Raw genomic sequence first — 22,067 nt, 5'->3', positions numbered from 1 at the left:
TGGATGTTGGGCCAACTGTACCCCTCTCACACACCCTGTGAAGAGAGCATTGGAATTGAATGTGCTACATGGACAATGTTCAGAGAGATCAAACAACTTCCTAAAAGTCACAAAACTGGAAGAGGACAGAGCAAAACACTGAGCTCAGATCTGGGTGGTCTTGGTTGTTGTTTCTTAGATCCTTTGTCCTGTCTGTGTTAACTTCTTTCCAGCCCCTGAATCACTTGATCTTCTTAATTAAATCATTTTCTACCCTTATGGCTTGGTCCAACTGTGGTTTGAAGACTGGGACTTGCTACTGCCTCATGGTACAGATAAGAAAGCTGAGGCCCAGGAAGACAGCATTAGGCCACACAGCTGCTGTTGGCAGAACCCAACCTGGAATCCAAGTTCATCTGCCCATCTTGGGCATCTCTGTCACCTCACAGTTTACCAATGCTTAATGATCCAACCCACTGTCCAGGCTCGCATCAACAGGAGCACACACAGCTTCACCTGAGTGTCAGGTTATGGTTGTAGTTCTTGTAAAACATCTGGCAGAAGGAGTCTCTGCCTCCCCAGATGTAATTCTACAGAAGACTAATAAGAGAGTGCCTCCAGAAGCTGGGAGCATGAGCAATATCTCTGAGCGGATCAGGCCCCAGTAACGACCCCATTTTCCAGGAGCTGGGCACTGTTCGTTCTGGGGCTTACACGGCAGTGGCAGCACAGAGTGTTTCCAAGGTCCACAGAGGAAAGGCTCCATCAGGAGCTTAGGAGCCGGGAAAATGCAAGCCCTGCTCAACTGTTGCCCAGCAACGCCACATGCAAACATTCGCTGACAGGAAGAGTAGAGCGGCTTTAAAGCTGCCTGACAGGGAGGTGAGCAGGCAGCAGGGAGAGGCGGAGGTAGACCTGTGTAATTGCCAGGCCGGAAGGCTGGCCTGTGGCCAGTGTACTGAATTTAACCACCTGAGTCACTGCCCTCCACATTCAAGGAGGAGATGCCCGCGGCCATATTTCCAGGCCTAGTGCCCTGTCAGGCACCAGGCTAGGTTGACACTGGGAGGACATAGTGAGGTCAGCTTTCAGCTTGCCTCTCACTGAGGGACCCAACCAGCTCTGGCTCGTAGGTGCTTCCTGGACCTGGGCCACCCTTGCTTTGTCTCTGCACAGCTGGTTGTCCTCAAACCTCTGCCAGTTCATAGCTCTAAAGCTAGCCTGGAGGCAAGAAGTGGGGCCCATAAGTGTCTTTTGGCAATGGCAAGCTTCAGCTGTTCAGTTTAAGGCAGAAGAAAAGAACTTGTGGCTTCTAGGTCAGTTTAGGACTTCTAGAAAAGTCTTCCCTCGGAAGTCTGAAGATTCTCCTAAGCTCTTTCTCCCACAGTTGCCACTCAACCCTGATTTAACCATGAAGCCTCTTCAAACACGTCCCCAGTGGCTGCACAGTGGGAACCAGGCAAGGGCTGGAAGCAGGGAAAAGCAAGGGGATGCTAGCCCTATGAAGGCAGAAAGGCTGCAGTTCCCTGGCCTATAAGGTCACTGGACAGGGAGCTGTGAAATCTGATAGCACTATCATAATTTCCAAGAAACAGTTATTTCCATGGAAGCATATTCAAGCCGTTAAATATAAACTATTGTTTAAGAAGCACCAAGAACAGTCAGAAACAGTGGCAACTGTCTGTGGCTCCCCCCATGGCCTGTCATTACCCATAGCCCCCGGAGCTGAAGGCTACATTCCAACAAGCTCCCTGTTTATCAAGGCATTAGCCCTGACATCTGTGGACTTCTGCCGCAGGGAGGACTGTGGGTTCTTCCCAAGGGAGGGCTACAGATAAAGCCACCAGGGCAGGTCTGTGGCTCCCTTCCCAACACTGTCTTTCTCCGACAATGGAGTGTGAGTCCCTGTGGTGATACATGTTCCTCTGTGTGTGCATTCCTGTGTGAGTGTGACTCTGAGTGTGACCCTCTGTGTGTGCATTCCTGTGTGAGTGTGACTCTGGGAGTGTGACCTTCTGTATGTGCATGTGTGTGTGTGCATTCCTGTGTGAGTGTGACTCTGAGAGTGACCCTCTCTGTGTGCATGTGTGTGTGTACATTCCTGTGTGAGTGTGACTCTGAGTGTGACCTTCTGTGTGCATGTGTGTGTGTGTGCATTCAGGTGTGAGTATGACTCTGACTGTGACCTTCTGTGTGTGCATGTGTGTGTACATTCGTGTGTGAGTGTGACTCCGTGAGTGTGACCTTCTGTGTGTGCATGTGTGTGTGCATTCCTGTGTGAGTGTGACTCTGAGTGTGACCTTCTGTGTGTGCATGTGTGTGTGCATTCCTGTGTGAGTGTGACTCTGAGTGTGACCTTCTGTGTGTGCATATGTGTGTACATTCCTGTGTGAGTGTGACCTTCAGTGTGTGCATGTGTGTGTGTGAATTCCTGTGTGAGTGTGACCTTCTGTGTGTGCATGTGTGTGTGTGCATTCCTGTGTGAGTGTGACTCTGAGAGTGACCCTCTCTGTGTGCATGTGTGTGTACATTCCTGTGTGAGTGTGACTCTGACTGTGACCTTCTGTGTGTGCATGTGTGTGTGCATTCCTGTGTGAGTATGACTCTGTGAGTGTGACCTTCTGTGTGTGCATGTGTGTGTGTGCATTCCTGTGTGAGTATGACTCTGTGAGTGTGACCTACTGTGTGTGCATGTGTGTGTACATTCCTGTGTGAGTGTGACTCTGACTGTGACCCTCTCTGTGTGCATGTGTGTGTGTGCATTCCTGTGTGAGTGTGACTCTGTGAGTGTGACCTTCTGTGTGTGCATGTGTGTGTGTGCATTCCTGTGTGAGTATGACTCTGACTGTGACCTTCTGTGTGTGCATGTGTGTGTGCATTCCTGTGTATGACTCTGTGAGTGTGACCTTCTGTGTGTGCATGTGTGTGTGTGCATTCCTGTGTGAGTGTGACTCTGAGTGTGACCTTCTGTGTGTGCATGTGTGAGTGTGACCTTCTGTGTGTGCATGTGTGTGTACATTCGTGTGTGAGTGTGACTCTGACTGTGACCTTCTGTGTGTGCATGTGTGTGTGTACATTCGTGTGTGAGTATGACTCTGTGAGTGTGACCTTCTGTGTGTGCATGTGTGTGTACATTCGTGTGTGAGTGTGACTCTGAGTGTGACCTTCTGTGTGTACATGTGTGTGTGTGCATTCCTGTGTGAGTATGACTCTGTGAGTGTGACCTTCTGTGTGTGCATGTGTGTGTGCATTCCTGTGTGAGTATGACTCTGTGAGTGTGACCTTCTGTGTGTGCATATGTGTGTGCATTCCTGTGTGAGTATGACTCTGTGAGTGTGACCTTGTGTGTGTGCATGTGTGTGTGTGCATTCCTGTGTGAGTGTGACTCTGAGTGTGACCTTCTGTGTGTGCATGTGTGTGTACATTCGTGTGTGAGTGTGACTCTGAGTGTGACCTTCTGTGTGTGCATGTGTGTGTACATTCATGTGTGAGTGTGACTCTGAGTGTGACCTTCTGTGTGTGCATGTGTGTGTGCATTCCTGTGTGAGTATGACTCTGTGAGTGTGACCTACTGTGTGTGCATGTGTGTGTACATTCGTGTGTGAGTGTGACTCTGTGAGTGTGACCTTCTGTGTGTGCATGTGTGTGTGTGCATTACTGTGTGAGTGTGACTCTGAATGTGACCTTCTGTGTGTGCATGTGTGTGTACATTCGTGTGTGAGTGTGACTCTGAGTGTGACCTTCTGTGTTTGCATGTGTGTATGCATTCCTGTGTGAGTGTGACTCTGACTGTGACCTTCTGTTTGTGCATGTGTGTGTGTGCATTCCTGTGTGAGTTTGACTCTGAGTGTGACCTTCTGTGTGTGCATATGTGTGTGCATTCCTGTGTGAGTGTGACCTTGTGTGTGTGCATGTGTGTGTTTGCATTCCTGTGTGAGTGTGACCTTCTGTGTGTGCATGTGTGTGTGTGCATTCCTGTGTGAATATGACTCTGTGAGTGTGACCTTCTGTGTGTGCATGTGTGTGTACATTCGTGTGTGAGTGTGACTCTGAGTGTGACCTTCTGTGTGTGCGTGTGTGTGTGTGCATTCCTGTGTGAGTATGACTCTGTGAGTGTGACCTTCTGTGTTTGCATGTGTGTGTGCATTCCTGTGTGAGTGTGACTCTGAGTGTGACCTTCTGTGTGTGCATGTGTGTGTACATTCGTGTGTGAGTGTGACTCTGTGACCTTCTGTGTGTGCATGTGTGTGTGTGACCTTCTGTGTGTGCATGTGTGTGTACATTCGTGTGTGAGTGTGACTCTGTGAGTGTGACCTTCTGTGTGTGCATGTGTGTGTGTGCATTCCTGTGTGAGTGTGACTCTGAGTGTGACCTTCTGTGTGTGCATATGTTTGTGCATTCCTGTGTGAGTGTGACCTTGTGTGTGTGCATGTGTGTGTTTGCATTCCTGTGTGAGTGTGACCTTCTGTGTGTGCATGAGTGTGTGTGCATTCCTATGTGAGTGTGACTCTGAGTGTGACCTTCTGTGTGTGCATGTGTGTGCATTCCTGTGTGAGTGTGACCTTCTGTGTGTGCATGTGTGTGCATTCCTGTGTGAGTGTGACCTTGTGTGTGTGCATGTGTGTGTTTGCATTCCTGTGTGAGTGTGACCTTCTGTGTGTGCATGAGTGTGTGTGCATTCCTATGTGAGTGTGACTCTGAGTGTGACCTTCTGTGTGTGCATGTGTGTGCATTCCTGTGTGAGTGTGACCTTCTGTGTGTGCATGTGTGTGCATTCCTGTGTGAGTGTGACCTTCTGTGTGTGCATGTGTGTGTGTGCATTCCTGTGTGAGTGTGACCTTTTGTATGTGCATGTGTGTGTGCATTCCTGTGTGAGTGTGACCTTTTGTGTGTGCATGTGTGTGTGCATTCCCGTGTGAGTGTGACTCTGAGTGTGACCTTCTGTATGTGCATGTGTGTGTGTGCATTCCTTTGTGAGTGTGACTCTGGGTGTGACCTTCTTTGTGTGCATGTGTGTGTGTTCACGTGTGTGTGCATGTACATGTGTGTTAATATGTATGCCTGAGGTGTTCATGGCATGCTTTAGCTCTTTCTGTCTTGGTTCCCCTTTCATTTTCCTCCCCTTTTTTCCCATTCAGGACCTACCTTATACAAAGCTCTGGCCCCTTCTCTAGGTTGAGTTTCAATTCTGCTGACTTTCAGTGTGCTCCTTGGAGTTCCATAAGCCAGGGTCCCCAGTCCTTTTCAGGTCAGGAAGCCCACCAATTGCCTTTTTCTGAGGATCTGAGCCATCTGGGTTTGGAAACCACCAACCCTATTGCCAGTCTCTTTCTGTTCTTGGCTCTGCTCTCAGCATTGCAATTAGTGAACTCCCTTGACTTCTGCTGAGTATTTGGGGTCTGTCTTCAGCCACATCCTTCGGCTCATCACCTGTAGGTACACACGCCCGGTTCTTAATCTCCCTCCTTTCTCTCTGTACCTTCAGGACCCTGAGACCCACAGCTCTGGTAGTGGCCTGTGGTCACTTTCCATTCGAGTAGAATCAAGGTTCTCCTCGCCTAGGTGGCCCTCCATTTCTCTCACTATTCTTTCTGCCAGTGCAAGAATCACCGGAATCCTTCCTCATCTACTTCCAGTTCCCAGAAGTGCACCCACCTATTCCTGTGCCAGCCCATGCCCTGACACTCATTCTGACTCTCCTGCTGTGGTACCCTAGGACTTTCTTGAGGACTTCAAAGAACAGTACCCTCACCCCAGCCTCTACCCTTACCAGGCTCTTGACATTTTGTTTGATTTGATGGTGGTGATTCTGAGGAAGGTGGGCACGCCTGTAAGAAACACCTGTGATGTGAGAGTCATCACCATCCCCGGTGCCCAGAATTGAATATCAAGGCACAGAAAAATCACTTGACTGACATAGCATGGGGAACTAGTCCTGTAGACCAGGTTTGACCCCAGGAAGGCCAATTCTCCCCTATTCTGCCCTGCTGGCTTTTAAATGCATTACCAACAGAGCATTTGTTTTCCAGGCCAGGGTATTTTGAATTCCCATGTCGGGCCAGTGTAGGAGTATCATGATTGCACTCCAAATTTATGTCAAACCTCTCGTCTGAGCATGCTTGAAACAGCTAGAGAGCATAGCTTCTTCCTTGCCTTTCCCAGCTGTTCTGGAAAGAGTTCTAGCCCTATCCCTGGATCCTGTCTGTGCCACACAGCACCTCCTCACCTTGGCAGCCATGCCATGAAGTGGATGCCATCCCCTAAGCAAATGCTCTGTCTGGTTTATCATCTGTGCCTTCAGGCCTGGAACTCTCTGGAGAGCCTGTATCTGCTAGCCTAGATGGCCAAATAGTTTGCATTTCCGGACTGGAGAAGCTGGCATTAGGGCTACCCTTGGGACACAGCAAATTGTCCCTGGGCCCACACTTTGGTGCCTGCTTAATTTTGCAGAACGCTGTAGCCAGAATGTTTTGCGTTGAAAATGGTTCCGCACAGTTACAGACTTAGACTCCAGTAAGAAAAGCCTGTCTCCTTTCTCTAACACGGGTTTTAAAGCCACACAACAGCCTCGTGTGTATTATTCTTCCCATTGTGTGGTTAAGAATGCTGAAGCCCTGGGAGGTGCCTAATAAGCGATATACAATTGAGGCCCACAGCTGTGTTTCCTGACCTGGGGTGAATAGTCTGCCTTGTCTGTGTCATGAGGAATTGGTCTTGTCCATTTCCTTGTCAGAACTGGCCATTTTCCATGTGCCAGGCACTGTGCCGAATACTGGAGGAGGCAGAAATTATGGTAAAATTTTTATCCCAGAGAAAAAGTCAAGGTCAATGTGGTAAGAGCCAGGATTATGTGAAAAATAGAAGACTTTGAAAACACAGAAGACACACTAGATGGAGAAGGTTCTGTGAAAGAAGGTTCTGGAGCAGCAACAGTCAATAGCTTTTTAAACAAAATTTTAGTTTGTCATCATAATGATCATCATTATTATGTTGTGTTTATGTGTATTATGATGCATATGGGCACTCATGCCACGACACACGTGGAGGTCAAAGGACGTTGCAGAATCTTTTCTTTCTTTCCACCATTATGTAGGTTCTGGGCGTAGAACTCAGATCATCAAACTTGCATACCAAGAACTCTACCTACCGAGTCATCTGACTGCCCCTGCCTGCTTAACGAGGCACAATTCGTTGGAATAGTGATGTGGGTTCCTGAGATGCCAGCCGAAGTTCTTCAGTCTACCTCATGCTAGATGAGACTGTGTTCATCTGTGGGCCGGGTCTTTCTTGCTTCTTCTTCTCCTTCTTCTTCTATAACTTATTTATATTTTAATTTTATGTGCGTTGGTGTTTTAACTGCATGCATGCCTGTGTGAGGGTGTTGGATCCCCTGGAACTGGAGTTACAGCTGGTTGTGAGCTGCCATGTGGGTGCTGGGAATTAAACATAGGTCCTCTGGAAGAGCAACCAGTGCTCTTAACCTCTAAGCCATCTCTCCAGCCCCCATATTGCTTCTTATCCTGATTATAAGCTCCAGATCAATAACATACACACTTTATGGGTGAGAAAGCTGAAGCCCAGTGGTTCAGAGGCTCTGACCTCTTGCTTTAATTCAAAAGAACTTTGAAGGGCCATATCCACTTTGGGGGTCACTGTGGGTTCCGCCAAGGCCATAGCTGTGACCATGTTACTATTCAGTTTCTCTTGTGTTTGATCTCCCATCACCTTAGCTTAAGAATTGACTTTGAATAAAGAGACCGGACTCTCTGGACATGGAGGACAATGAAGGCTGATGAGAAGCCAAGGACAATGGCACTAGGTTTCAATCCTAATGCGTGAACTGGTTTTGTGCGAGCCTAGCCTGTTTGGATGCTCACCTTCCTGGACCTGGATAGAAGTGGGAGGACCTTGGTCTTCCCGCAGGGCAGGGAATCTGGACTGCTCTTCAGTCTCAAGAGGGAGGGGGAATGGAGTAGGGGGAGGGGGAGAGGAGTGGGGAGAAGGGGAGGGGAGTGGGGAGAGGGGGCGATGTGTGGGAGGAGGGGGAGGGAAATGGAAAATGGGGAGGAGGCAGGAATTTTTTTCAACAACTAAAAAAAATAAACAAACAAACAAAAAAAAAAGAATTGACTTTGAGATTAAACCCCACTAGAATCCTCACCATGTTAGGCATCATCATCAGTGAACAATAAAAGCTCCAAAATTATTTGAATCTACTGAAAACTGACTTCTTCTGTAAAAGTCTGGGCAACTGGAATACCAGGATGTGAGGATGGTTGACATCAGGGCTGTAAGACGTGAGTGTAAAGATGCTCAGCTTCCTTTGATCACATCGCTCTGCCCACATGGCTTTCAGTCCCAAAGTTACCTTATGGTTCAAGATGGTTGCTTGAACTGCCAATCATTGCTTCTTTTTAGAAGGCAAGATGGAGGAAGATGCCAAGAAAGGCACATCCGGTCCCTTCGAGGACTCTTTGCAGCTGTTGCTTCTACTTATATCCTACTGCCCAGAACTGGTCATATGGGCAAACCCAGCTGCAAGCTGAGGCCAAAAGAGATCCTCTTTACTAGAGAGGAACATGCTCCTGGCTGACAAGAAGGTTTCCATGCCTAATGGGGAGACGAATGGACATTGGCTATAACCAGCCAGCTCTGAGTGTGCGACCCTGTGCTAAATAATCTTCACTGTCAGCCCAGCTGTATTTAGAGTCATCTAGGAGGCAAAGACATGCTGTGGGCAGATCTGTGAAGGATTTCCAGATATTAACTGTGTGACAAAGACCCGTGCTGGGGTTGTACAGCATAAAGCGGGGCCCGAGGGACCATTCCCTTTCTCTGATTCCTGGATGACATGCTATAAGATGTTTCGTTCCACTATGCCTTCCCTTCCATGATGGATTGACACCCTGAAACCATGAGCCAAATAAGCCATTCTTCCTGCCAGGTAACTTCATAGCAATGAGAAAAACAGTTAACATATAGCCCAAAGTTACCCAGGCAGTGTGGCCTTCCAGGGATGGCCAAGGTTACTTGTGGCCTGGCTGGTATTGGGGTATTGCTACTTATCTTTGTAGACTGTCTCATGTCTCCGCTTTCTCACTGAACTGGGAAAGGCCAGCCTGTCCTTGCTTCAAGTATCTTTGGCTTTTTCTCTCTTTCCCAGGAACTCCTAAGGAAAAGACAGAATTTCCTGTTGGTTTCTTTCCCTTTCTTTTTGGTCCTGTGCTTCCTACACTCTCTCCCAGGGTAGAGGCATTCCTTGCTTACACACAAATAATTAACTGTTATTGGCTTCTAACACACACACACACACACACACACACACACACACACACGCATGCACACACTGAGAGAGACAGAGAGGGCGGGGAGAGAGAGAGAGAGAGAGAGAGAGAGAGAGAGAGAGAGCACTGCCATGACTACAGGTAATGTGTTGTACAGCAGGCTCATGGGATAGGGACAGTTTCCCACTCAGCAGTGCCTGAAACTAGAGGGAACTATTCTGGTTTTATTCCTGCTCTCTCCCCTTTGTCCATTTCCAGCCCTTTCTTCACACCTGGTGGGCGGGACACCACGATCCTTGACCATGAAGCTATGATAAGCGGCTCCCCTGCAAGTGTACCGATATTGTCAAGTTCACCCTCTGGCCCAGGCTTTTTGCTGAGGCAATGGAAATGGTGTTTGGGGAGTGCTGACAGAATAATTGCACAAAGGAGACGAAGCAACTGAATACAGCGGAGAGAAGGACTCTGTGCTCCCTAAAACTCATAAAGCAAAGCGAGTCCAGCTGTGTGGTATACATGAATCATGTAGGGCGAAGGCTCACCCTGGGTGTGGGGTTGCAGCTTTAGACCCAAGGACCACACTTTGGGCAGTGAGGATTTACAGTCGTTTTCACATTCGCTCTTTCCTTTAATCCTCCCAGTGACCCTGTTTTACAGAAGAGGGAATTGAAGATTGCAGATGCCAAGTAACTCGTGTGAGGTCCCTGGCCAGCCAGCCGGCGGCTTTCTGTTTAGTATGTAGAGCCTCATCTCCAAGTGAGCTAGAGAGAACATTTCCTCATGTGGGGGCTGGGGAAGATGGATCAGGCTCAGAGGGTCAGAGGAAGCCTACGATGTGTCCTGGATGAGAGCCCAGAGGCCTTGTTTTTCAAGTACCATGAAGCCGAGACGTACAGAGGAAAGAAATGGTTTGGGGGAGCGTAAAAAAGGATAGGATTAAAAAAGAGGGGTTGAATATATCATCTTCGAGGCCCGGCCAAGCTGGACTTTGTTACTAAGCCATGTGCCTGGAATATCTCAACCTGGGCAGCAGTTGTCTTTGGGAAAATGCTTGCACTTGCTGAGGTCTGATCTTTGTGTGCTGCCTGCAAATGTCTTGATTCCAATTCACAAAGGAGGAGGGGCTCCTGAGGGGGAGCAAGCAATAGAGCTGTCATTTGGAGAAGGGCATCCAGTCTCTGGGTAGATGGATGGGTGAGTGGTGGGGGACGGCTTCTCTTGGTGGTGGAGTGCGTACCCAGAGTCAGGCCCTAGATAAAGTGATGCGAGGATGAAGCCTCACACGGAGCAGTGAGATCATTGTGCAATAGTTGTTAATTATATTAATAAATCAGAGGCTCTTGAAATATGATGGGAGAGTTTGATGTCAAGTGTCTCCCCGCCATGGGTCAGCAACATCTGCTGAGAGCCACCATAGTCAGGAGCCTTGGGGATGCTGTAAGTTGTTACAGTGCCTAGAGTCTATCAGGGAGACTCAGAGTGCATGAAGAGGCTCTTAATGAACAGGCTACCACAGGGGGCTGCAAGGGGTCCAATAGATAACAGTGCAATCCTCTTCAAGAATCCCTGGCTGAAACCAACAGGACGTTCCATCTAAACAGTCTTTGCAGACGGAGGAGGGAAACAGATGCAGGGGTAGGACTGGATGGGTAAGGATTTGATTAAGGAAATACCCACAAGAGCCGAAAGACTGCATCTCACCTGAGTGAAGGAGAGAGGGCACAGAGGGTAGCAGGTGGCAGCATCGCAGAGTGGAGTGCCTTACTTTCTATAGAAGGTTCAGCAAGTCTTAGAGACTGGGCTGAAACCAAAGCTGGCAGTTAGAAGACTCTCGTGCCTTCAGGCAGACCTGCCTTTGCACGCTAGCACACCCCGGTATAATCTGGGAAAATTCAGTGGGAGCTACAGTCTTGGCCGAAGAGACCTCATAGATTTCAGAGCTGCAGCTGGGGCCATGGGAGCTCACTGTCTTATGTCCCCTAGAGTCAGAGGTCCGGGAGGCAGCTTCTGGCAGATGCTGTAATTCCCTGTGCAATTACTTCCCAGTAAGTTGCCTTATGGAAGAGAAAAAGACATAGAACTTTCGCGGGACAAGGACTCAAGCCAACTGCAGTGCCTAGCCTGTGGTTGTTACTCTATAAATACATGTTAAATGACTCAAAGGCAAATCAAACCGAACCCTGGAAAATGAATCCAGTGCTAGAGTACTTGTTTTCATTTTTCTAGATGTACTCCTCCAAATGAGATGGATTCATCTCCTTCCTAAATATTCCCCTATTGTGGCATCAATCTATTTTGGCAGTGGACCCCCAGGACCTCGCAATGCCAGCTGTGAATGTCTTGCATGGTGAGTGGCCTGGTGCCCTGGCCTGCTGGGCTCTTGAGGTCTTTCCAGCAGCGTGTGGACAGCAGGATTTTGCTGGGTTAGCCCACTCAGAGACAGCTTTGGTCCAGCAGAGCCACCTTGGGGTCAGATTTGTCACGAGAACGGAATCTGAGTAGAGGTTCACTTTGCTTCTGGAAGGCATGGCTGTGTGTGTCTTTCATCACTGTGGCTCCCTCCTGTCTCTGCGCCTCTGTCTGACAAGCACTGTATTTGTCCCCTTAGGAGACTGTGCCTACAAGCAAGCAAGCCTGCAGCAGACTCAACAGGCAGCTGAGGACTGGAGCTGGCAGAAGCGACAAACATTGAACGTTTGGGCTTAAAGAGAGGGGCAGAAGGAGGAGCAACCTACAGGACGGATGGGGTCAGGCCTCCGGGGATATTCCCTGCTTGGCTTCTCCGGGGCCTGCAGAGCCATCCCTGATGTGTGTTTTCTTCTGACAATGCAGGCAGATGCTCCACATCCATCTTCCCCACACAGGCTTGTGCCTGGAGAGGAAGATAAAGCAGCTTGTTCCTCCCGCACTAATGCATTACCGCAGTGTGGCCTGTGGCAAACAAGGACCAATTATTGAGTGTGGGTGTGGGTGTGAGCGTGTGCGTGCCCACGTGAGAATTAGGAAGCAGAGCTAAGGCTGCGGAGAGGTAATGAAAGAAGGGTAAATATTTTATCTGACAGTTAGACCACGGATAACATTTTAAACAGGACCTGCTAAAGCCAGAAGCCTGGAATCACAAGACAACAGTAGGAATCAGTGGTGGGTAGCACTTCTGGAGCACATGTACCCAACAGGCTCTGCTTTCAGCTCTTTACATATATGAATTCATTTAATCCTAACATTGTCTCACGGAGAAAATCCTCCTGCTGTCGCCATTTTAGAGATAAACAAAACAAGGGCATGGCAAAGCCCAATAACTTGCTTCAGGTCAGCTCAATTCCAACACATTCCACTTGCATCCCATAAGTTCGGCAGTCCCCTTGCTGCTCCACAGCACACCTTTCAGCTTGAGTGAGAAGAAAAAGCCCAAGTCTATCCTCCGTAGAAGTGAAGGCTTGCAAACTCCCTCTGACATACTGCTTAGACCAAGGAGAAATTTAGTCCTCATGTCTGAAAGCAAAAAAAAAAAAAAAAAAGATCCACACCCCTCACTGTCAGCTACCCAAACTCCTTGTATTGGTGGAGGGCACCAGTCTCGGCACCAGGAAGGTTTGGAAACATTGGAATAGATGACACATGGGAATTGCTTTGGGGGACAAATGTTGCCTCTGTACTACACGCTTGTTCTTTACTTCCCAGGAGTCAAGTGGCAAACAATTGTAGTCACGTGTGCTCTCCAGTGCGGGGCTGTGAATGAACCCATGCAGGGCCTGGGAGCTGCGCAGGCTTAGACACCTCTCTCTGATCCCCGGACACCATGCAATGAGAATTGATACTCAACACACTGTGCTCTGCAATGCTGCAAATGCCTTTTGATGATTAAAGAAAGATTGGATTGTTGCGCCTTGTTTTGGCATTACCGTATGTCTTATTGTATTTTTTACTGTATTAAGACTCATTAACCTTTGAAAACTGGTTTTGTGGACATGAAAGCTCTTCTGGTTCCCTGTTGTTGTGTGACAAATCACCCCACAGTTTAGCGGTCTGAAACAAAACCAGGCATTGTATTATCTCCCGCCGTTTTGTGTGCGTCAGAAATTGTATGAGCTCTGCGGGGCCCCGGACAGCAGCTGGTTGGAAGGGAGCTGGGGCTGGGGTACCTAGAGAGCGACACTGGCTGGCCATTTCTTGCAGGCCCTCCGTGTACTCTTTTCAAGTCAGCTACTTTGTTTTTTTTTTCACAACTTGGGGGCCTTGTGTAGCGAGACATAACCCATGCGAGCTCCAGTTCTGAGAAGTTCAGAAGTTAATTGACATATAGGGTCACTTTTGCCGCAGTTAGACTTCAGGAAGGGGAGCCCAGACTTCACTTCTCCATTAATAGTGTCAAAGCCACCTCACAGGAAAGGGTCGTGGGCTCTAAGACGTTATCTGGAAAACCAGAGTATGAGAGGGGACCCTGATAGGTACACCTGGGACACTTAGCCATTGAGGACGAAGGCACTGGTAGCACCAGCTGGAGGGTAGAGTGGAGACTTTCTTGTGGGAGAAATCCTGGGACGTTAAAGTGGAAGATGGTGAGGGGTGTGGGCGGACTAGAGTAAGGGGGATGGGGCGACAGAGCAGCCAGCACAGAAGTAATCTTTCAGGAAAAACAGCAAAGCCAGTGACGCAGGCCTCCATTTCCAGAGGAGAGGAGCAGTGACTAGCAGTGGGAGTGAAGTTGGAGGGGGAGGGCAACATGGTTCAGGGCATCATGGCCTGGGGAAGCCTCTGGTTCAGATTTGGCGATGAAAGGGGGCTGAGGGTAGGCAGCTGAGACTAGTGCAGCTAGTTAGTGTTGAGGGTGGCTACTCCTCTTGCAGAAAGCCCTGGGAAGAATTTTGTAAAGGGGGAGGCCTTCGACCTCCCAGGCGTTGCTCCTTAGTTTTAATGTTGTCCAGCCACCTCACCCCCACCCACCCCATTGCCTTCACCTCAGACACATGGGAAAAGTTCCTCTCCTAAGGGGTGCGGACAAGGACTCCAGGAATGTAGTAGGTACAGGGCTGTGTCCCAAAGCCCTGCCTGGGAGCACATGGCCCAGAGCCAGGCCTACATGAGAAATTGATTACGTGGCCAACTCGACCGCTTAAGGCCTCAGCAAGCAGAGAGCAGCATCCATAAAGTGCCGCCCCCCACGCTGGGTGCCTCAGCGGCCTCTGTTTGAAGGTAAATCCATCCATAAGCCTGCCGTCACTCCGGGCTTAATGTACATGATTTCTGGCATTTACAGCAGCACAGCTCCAAACGCTGGAAGAAACTCCAGCAGAATAATTTGCCGGGGGAGGTGAGTGGAGTAGCAATTGCTCACGGCACATCTGAACAGCTTCAGCTCCGGGGAAAACAAGTTCCCTGACAATGCTACCCTACTGGCCCATCTCTGGTAGTAACCCTGCTGCTAAGGAGGCCTGTTCTGCTACATGGAGGGAGGGCTTCGTCGGCTTTGCTTGATAGAAGGGTGTAAGCCCCAGCTTGGCTCTGGGAACGGAAGCATGGGGGAGTGGGCCAGGGAGGGCCTGGCTTAGACCTGCAGCAGGGCACAGGGTTGGACTGGGCCTCCAGAGCCCTGAAGGTTTTGTTAGACCCAGGTCAAGCCCTCTGTCTGGACAGGCTGTGGGTTTGCCACTGTTCTTACATTGGGGGCTTTGCGTTGCTTTAAAAGCATTCTCTGGCATCTCTCGGACTATGCGACCTTTCTCTCCTCCACCCAGTCTACCCCACATTTTTCCTGTTGTTTACGCTGCTTCTGTTTCTCAAAACTGTCTCTCTTCCAGTCTCTGCATCTCTTTCACTCTCTCTGGATCTGTCTCCCCCCTCATTCTATCTTTCTCCCTCCCTCCCTCCTTCCCTCCCTCCCTCCCTCCCTCCCTCCCTCCTGCTTGCCTTCCTCTCAATCTCTCTCTCTTTCCAGGACGCTGTTAAATATCCAATCTGCGAACACTCTCCATTGGCATTCTCATTCCAACCAGGCGCTGTCTGTTGAAGCAAGTGTTTTCCCTTTCCTGGCCCAGCAGCACCTTGGGCTCCTCTCTGCCTCCCTCCCTCCCTTGCCCTGAAGGTGTTCACAGCCAGGTAGTTAGAGGTCCACAGGGCAGTTAGTCCAGGCAGCTTCTCCTCACTGCTCCACGGTCTATTTTTACGGAGGCTTTCTCTCTGGTCTGCTGGTTTGTGGCTCGGTTCTCTGTTCAGGTTGGAGACTTACATATGCACACTCCCCAGAAGCCAAGCCTCCAGGTGCTGCTCTGTTGCAGCCCATTTCCCTGCTGCAGGGATTGTATCCTTTCCTCCTGTCTCCCTTAATGATCCGACTCGAGAGTGCTCAGCAGCTGCCTGATACTGGATTCAGATGGTGCAAAACTCTTGTTTTTATGAAACAGACTGTGAGGGAGGCTTTCCAAGCAAACCCCAAGATGAAGGTTCACATATGGGGGATTGTTGAAGGAGGTGTTTCCTAGTGCCTGGTCCCGGAGGAGGGGAAGAAACTAGGGAGGAAGGGAGGAAGTCCAGCAGCCATGTGGTCTCAGGCAGGGGCTTGGAGGGGAGCAGACGAAGTCCCATCATGCCCCTGAGCTATCCAACCCAGGGTAAAAGATCACAGGCCAGTCTTTTGTTAACAGCTGTGGGGTCCTAGGGAGAGGACAGAAAGTCCCGGATGTGGGTAATTCCCCATACATGCAGATGTAAAGGTTCTGGGAGACAATCCTAGGAAGACAGGTTGTGAGTTCATCCCTTCGGCTAACTGGTCCCTACCTTTTCAACAGTCTCCTCCACATATGCGTGCTATAGTGGGCCACAGGCATATCCAAGAGGGTTGGTACAAAGGGCCTTCCAGGAGAAAAAAAAGCTATGTCCACCACCTTCAAACAAAAATGACTGGTCTTTGGGACTTTTGGAGCAGGAGCTAGTGAGAGAGTTCTTTGGTGGAGATAGCCATGGTGAGGCATGTTACTGTTCAACAGTGGCTTGCCTGCGATTCAGGGGTTTTGAGGCATTCCTTGCATAGCTTCTGTAGGAGATCAGAATGTGGGAGAACCCTTCTTTTGTGGCTACCTGGTTTCATTTCGTGGAGTTTGGCATTAGTGACTCCACTTTGTTCCTGCTAATGCTCTACCAATGCCACCCTATCCAATCGTAAGCCTAACTACCCAACCCCAGTCCCTATGAATCCTTATAACAATTATAATGCATCCACATAGAATTTACATATATGTCAGACATGAATCTATGTCTGCTTCATAACTCATCAAATCCTTACAGTCTTGTGAAGAAGTTGCTGTGGTCGTTTCTATTCTACAGACATAGAAGACACACTCTAAGTAGGTAAGATCACTTCCTGTGTGAATGTGAGTTTGGATCCCAGCACCCACACAAAGAGTCATGCACGGCTGTGCACATCCTAACACTGTGGGGTAAAGACAATCTAAGGTCAGTTGCTGGCTGCCGGGCTAGTTACTGGTTCAGTGAGAGAGCCTATCTCAATTGAGTAAGGTGGAGAGGATTAGAGCAGGATTCCAGCCATGCCTCCCTATGCATATATACTTGTGCAGAATAAGTGTGTATGCTCAGCATCCTTTCCTCCTTTTCCTCCTCCTCTTCTCACCAGTCTCATCACATGGACACTCAGGGTCTCATCTAAACTTAATTGCTACCCAAAGACTTCAACACTTAATATTATCTTGTGGTTTAGACTTTAGTGTAGATATACGGGACCCATAGATACTCAGTCCACAACACATCCATCTGGGCTGCAAGGGCTGTGGGGACTTCAAGGGTGCAGCTAGTGGTTCTTTGGGACATAGGACACCTGGATTCTGTGATGCCTTTTGCTCTCCTCTTACCCCTTCAAAGCGAAGGTCAGAAGCAATCTGCAAACTTTAGACAATCTACAAAAAGGACGGCCAATGTTCTGACGAGATCCTCCATGTCTCACAGGCAATCCCTGTTGCCACAGTGGCCAGAGCCCTATGTAACATGGGCATAGGAAGGAAGATGGGACCGAATCTCAGATGTTGTATGCTCATTAATGGAAATGATGGGAAACAGTGAAAAGAAAAGCAAAATAATAGACATAAGTTACACAATCAGGGGGTCCCTCTATTGATGGCATGGTACTTTCCCCGAACGGCTTCTGTGGGACCCTGAAGATCTGAGGGTCATCATGAATCTTATGTTCCATAGCAGCCTTGAATGATTATGAAGGCCAAAGGCATCCCAGAGTGGAGGAAAGGGTGGTAGAGAAGAGGCACATCCTGGGGACAGAGCCACCTAGCTCTCCAAGGCACCCCAGGCCTAGATCAGCAGCCAGGAAGACACAACCGAAGAGGTAAAGCTCACCCTGGAGGTCAGGGAACAGGCTCCTCCAGCAACTCCGGCTGTCAGGCCCTGTTTTCTGTGCCAGAGCAACTCATTGGCCATCTCCGTGTAGGCCCTGCTGCTAGCTGCCTTCCCCAGTGCTGAATCCCAGCCTCGGGGCTTCTTGTAGGATCTCTCTCTCTCTCTCTCTCTCTCTCTTTCTCTCTCTCTCTCTCTCTCTCTCTCTCTCTCTCTCTCGATTGTCACAGTTTGTTTTTCTGCTGGCCTGAAGCAACAGAGCCTGAGGACCGCTGTTCCCTGCAGCTTGCAGAAGGCGAAGAGCTGCAGGCTGAGTGTGAGGGTCAGTGCATAGTCCAACTGTCATGCTGCTGGTGGCTATGCAACTTTGATTTGATATCCTCTGTCCCCAGAGTTACCCAATACGGAAGTACACCTATTGTCAGACTCTTGTTCAGCCTCATTTTCCCCTCAGGTCCCAGCCCCATTTCCTTTTTGTCCTATTGGGCATTGGTAAATGTATTTATTAGTGGTGTGGTGGTGTCTGCCCATAATACCAGTACTCAAGAGTCAGAAACAGGAGAATTGCTGCAAGTTCAAAGCCAGCCTGAGCTATAATAGTGAGTGTGGGGTCAGTCAAGGCTGTATGGCAAGACTCTGTTCTTCTTCCAACAAGCCATTTGCTAAGAATCCTTGTTTCAGAGCCTTTGGCTATGGACTAAGACCTATAACAGTTTTGTACTCTGAGCCCCTTAAGAATCAATTAGCCCCTTGTGTTTTCCCAACAGGCAGGCCCAGCACCAATGAGGAACGAGATCCAGAGAAAGCACATCTCGTCATCCAGATGTACACACGTGTTGTTTCAGACTAACAATGCATTGCAGGCACCCCGTTTCCACATGTACACACATTCCTCTCTCCACAGTCCTACAGAGGGTTCCCTGGCTCTCTGAGAGATCAGCATTCCCCCAAACAAACACCACACATCAAATACCCAAGCATTAGGTTCAGAAGTGCCGTGATAGAAAGGCATTTGTACAGGTAACTTTCAGTGAGGGTGTCTGTTCAAGACACCCCCAGAAGGCTCCTCAAGACCTCTAGGCATTGCCCTCCACCTGAAGTCACTTTGGATTCCAGCAACTACAAAAGTGATAAAGACCTATATGATGAAGGAGTGAAACCACCCCAAAACAGCAGCGAGCTGACAGACCACCCAGAAATGAGGAAAAGTATCTATGTACACACGTGTTGTTTCAGACTAACAATGCATTGCAGGCACCCCGTTTCCACATGTACACACATTCCTCTCTCCACAGTCCTACAGAGGGTTCCCTGGCTCTCTGAGAGATCAGCATTCCCCCAAACAAACACCACACATCAAAGTTGTACCCTGGAGCGGGACTATCTCTGGAGCACTAATGTATTCCCTCAAGCCATAAGGATGTCTGTTGAGCACCTTGTAGAGCCCGAGGTGAGAAAGTGGCCAGTCAGCCCACACTTTGACTGGAGCTGACTGGTCATGTGCGCGCCTTGCTCTCCTGCCCCATTTCTTTATTTTGCTTATGTTAGTGCCTCAAAGACAGACTTGGCCACACAAGACTCCTTCTCTCTTTTTTTCTTTGTTAAAAACAGGCTGAGAATTAAACTTATTCGTGCCTCAGACATGCTAAGCAAATGTGCTATCACTGAACCATATTCCTTGCACAACTGTGCTTCCCAATATGGCCATGTTGATCGAATCTCTTTCTGCTTTTCACCTTCTCTTATTCTTTTTTTTTTTTTCGAAATGAAGTCTTAATATTCTGCCCTTGTTGGTCTTGAACTTGCTATGTAGATCAGGCTGGCCTCATGCTCACAGACATCTGCCTGCCTCTGTGTCCTAAATACTGAGATTAAAAGTATGTTCCTCTTGATCTCTTTCTTATTGAGACAGGGTCCTATGTAACCGACGCTGGCACCAAACTTGCTCTGAAGCCAAGGGTGACTTTAAACTTCTGATTCTTCTGCCTCCATCTCCCAAGTGCTAGGACTACAGGCACACACCACCATGCCTGATGTATGTCATGCTGGGAATTGAACCCAGGGCTGCGTGTATGTCTGGCAAGCACTATGCCCAGAGAGCTACATCCCCAGCCTTTCCCTGGGTTTCTTGTTCTTAGTTAGGGTTCTATTGCTATGATGAACCATGACCAAAAGCAGCTTTGGGTGGACAGGATTTGTTTAGCTTATACTCACTTCCATGCCACACTGTCCTGGAAGGAAGTCAGCATGAAACTCAAACAGGGCAGAGATTCGGAGGCAGGAGCTGATGTAGAACGCTTGGAGGGTGCTGCTCACTGGCTTGTTCCTCAGGACTTGCTCAGCCTGCTTTCTTAGAGAACCCAGGACCCCTCCTCCAGGGAAGGTACCATCCACACTGGGCTGGGTCCTCCGCCATCAATCACTAAGAAAATACCGTACAGCTGCGTCTTGTGGAAGCATTTCCTCAAATGAGGTTCCCTCCTTTCAGATGACTCTAGATTGTGTCAAGTTGACATAAAACTTTCTACCGACTCACTAAAAATTATTTTAATTAATTTATTATTACTTACAATTTTAAGTACTCTTCTGACAGTTTCATAAACTCACATAATGAATTTTAGTCATTTTCATCTTCCATCTATCCCCCTCCCACACACACACACACACACACACACTGGGAAACTTTGTTTTAACCAGTCCCCTCCTACCGTCATGTCTTGTTTTTGTGTGTGGCCCACTGAGTTGAATTACAGTTCCTTGCCAATCATGGATGGGAGGTTATTTACAGCAGCAAGGGCAACTTCTTAGCGGCTATTCCCCCGAAGAAAACCACACTGCCTCCCTTAGCAACTGTTAGCTGCCAATGGTCCCTCAGGGAGCTATGGGGCCTCACCTCACAGGTCACCCTCTCATCCAGGATGAAATGTTGATGGCCCCAATCTTGAGCATGCCCTGTGAAGATAACCACAGCTCCAGTGAGTTCCTTAGTATAACGGCTTTGTGCACAGAATAGCTTTTTTTTTTTTTTTTTTGCTGTGCCTCTTCCCATAATCTGGCTCTTTCATCTCCGAGCCTTGCTTGGATGGGGTGATTCTGCTGTCCCATTGAAGTTCAAGCACTCCACCATCACTTATTCTCGGCATCTCTGTTAGTTATAGGTGTCTGCGTTACCACCACCTGCGGCAGCAAGTGGCGTCTCTGCTGAAGGCCGAGCATAGAAGTCGTCTGTGGATACAAACCTGACTATTTAGAAGGCGGCTTCACAACATGACTATTTTGGCAAACAACAGTAGGAGGTTTCCTCACTAAGGTCTTAGAACTTCCCCAGCTATTGGCTCTTGACAGTTTTATAGAACTAGTGTGAGCTCCCTCCCATGGAGCCCGGCCTCAAAACCAACCACAAATTGAGCAGTTATCTCTCTAATGGCCTTGCCATTGTTGCACTAGCAGGGATATTTTGTGGTAGCTCACAGGATTCATACACAATTGGATAAAACTGTTGATTTAGCAGCCTGAATAGCTCTTTCTGGAACTATGAAGCTTCGGTGTAGGGATAATGCCTCTAGTTCACCTCCAATTTGATGACTCTATGCTCTGGGGTTAAACTTTGTGGTACCTTCAGCAATAGGGTCTTCTCGTCGAGTACTGGTGGGCAAGTGAGAGCAATTGCAACGGACCATATTGCTTGGTGTGGTGGGGGTGGGGGCTCCAGGGACTCTCTGGCCAACAGCTCTTACAGAAATATCCCACGCCTAGCCAGCAATGCTTAGAGACATATCTCCACACATTTAATAACCCAGGGTCTCTGCGAGAATCATTATCCGTCTATATAGGCTACCTCTGTTCAACATCAAATTCTTTTCAAGACAGAGTTCTCTGTGGAGGCCCGCTATCCTTAAAGTTGCTCTGTAGACCAGGCTGGCCTCAAACTCAGAGATCCACCTGCCTCTGCCTCCTGAGTGTTGTGACTGAGGGAGTATACCACCACCACTGGCTCAAATTCATTTTTATATAAGTTATATTTTTAAATAAGCTTATGAAACAGTAAGCTTCCTTATGACTCTTTTACATATCCTTAGTTTTGGTTCCCTCTTCTTCCCCCTCTTCCCTGCCTGCCCACTCCCTCCATTCTTAAATCTCAGTATTCTCCATCTAGTTTTCTATCTAATGTACTCTACCATCTCCTTACTCTAATGGCCACCCTTTATCTCATCTTCCTGGTTGGTATATTGAAATGGATAACTGAGTCTAGCTTGATGGGGCTGCAGGAGCCCTTCCTTTCATCCCGAAATTCCAGTAGCGTATTTTCCTCCAGCTTGAGGAAAAGATGGTCACGCAAGTGGGCAGTTGTAATGGGAGGCACAGGCTGTGGTGACTCACAGGAGCTGATGCGTGGGATGGAGTGGATGATCTTGGGGATGGAGAGATGTTCAAAACGGAAATCCTCCT

This window comes from Microtus oregoni, unplaced genomic scaffold (genome assembly GCF_018167655.1).
Source record: "Microtus oregoni isolate MIOR12 unplaced genomic scaffold, Mior012 000092F_ref0000046, whole genome shotgun sequence".
NCBI classification, from domain to species: domain Eukaryota; kingdom Metazoa; phylum Chordata; class Mammalia; order Rodentia; family Cricetidae; genus Microtus; species Microtus oregoni.
The sequence above is the reverse complement of the archived record's forward strand: the minus strand, read 5'-3'. Positions refer to the sequence as shown.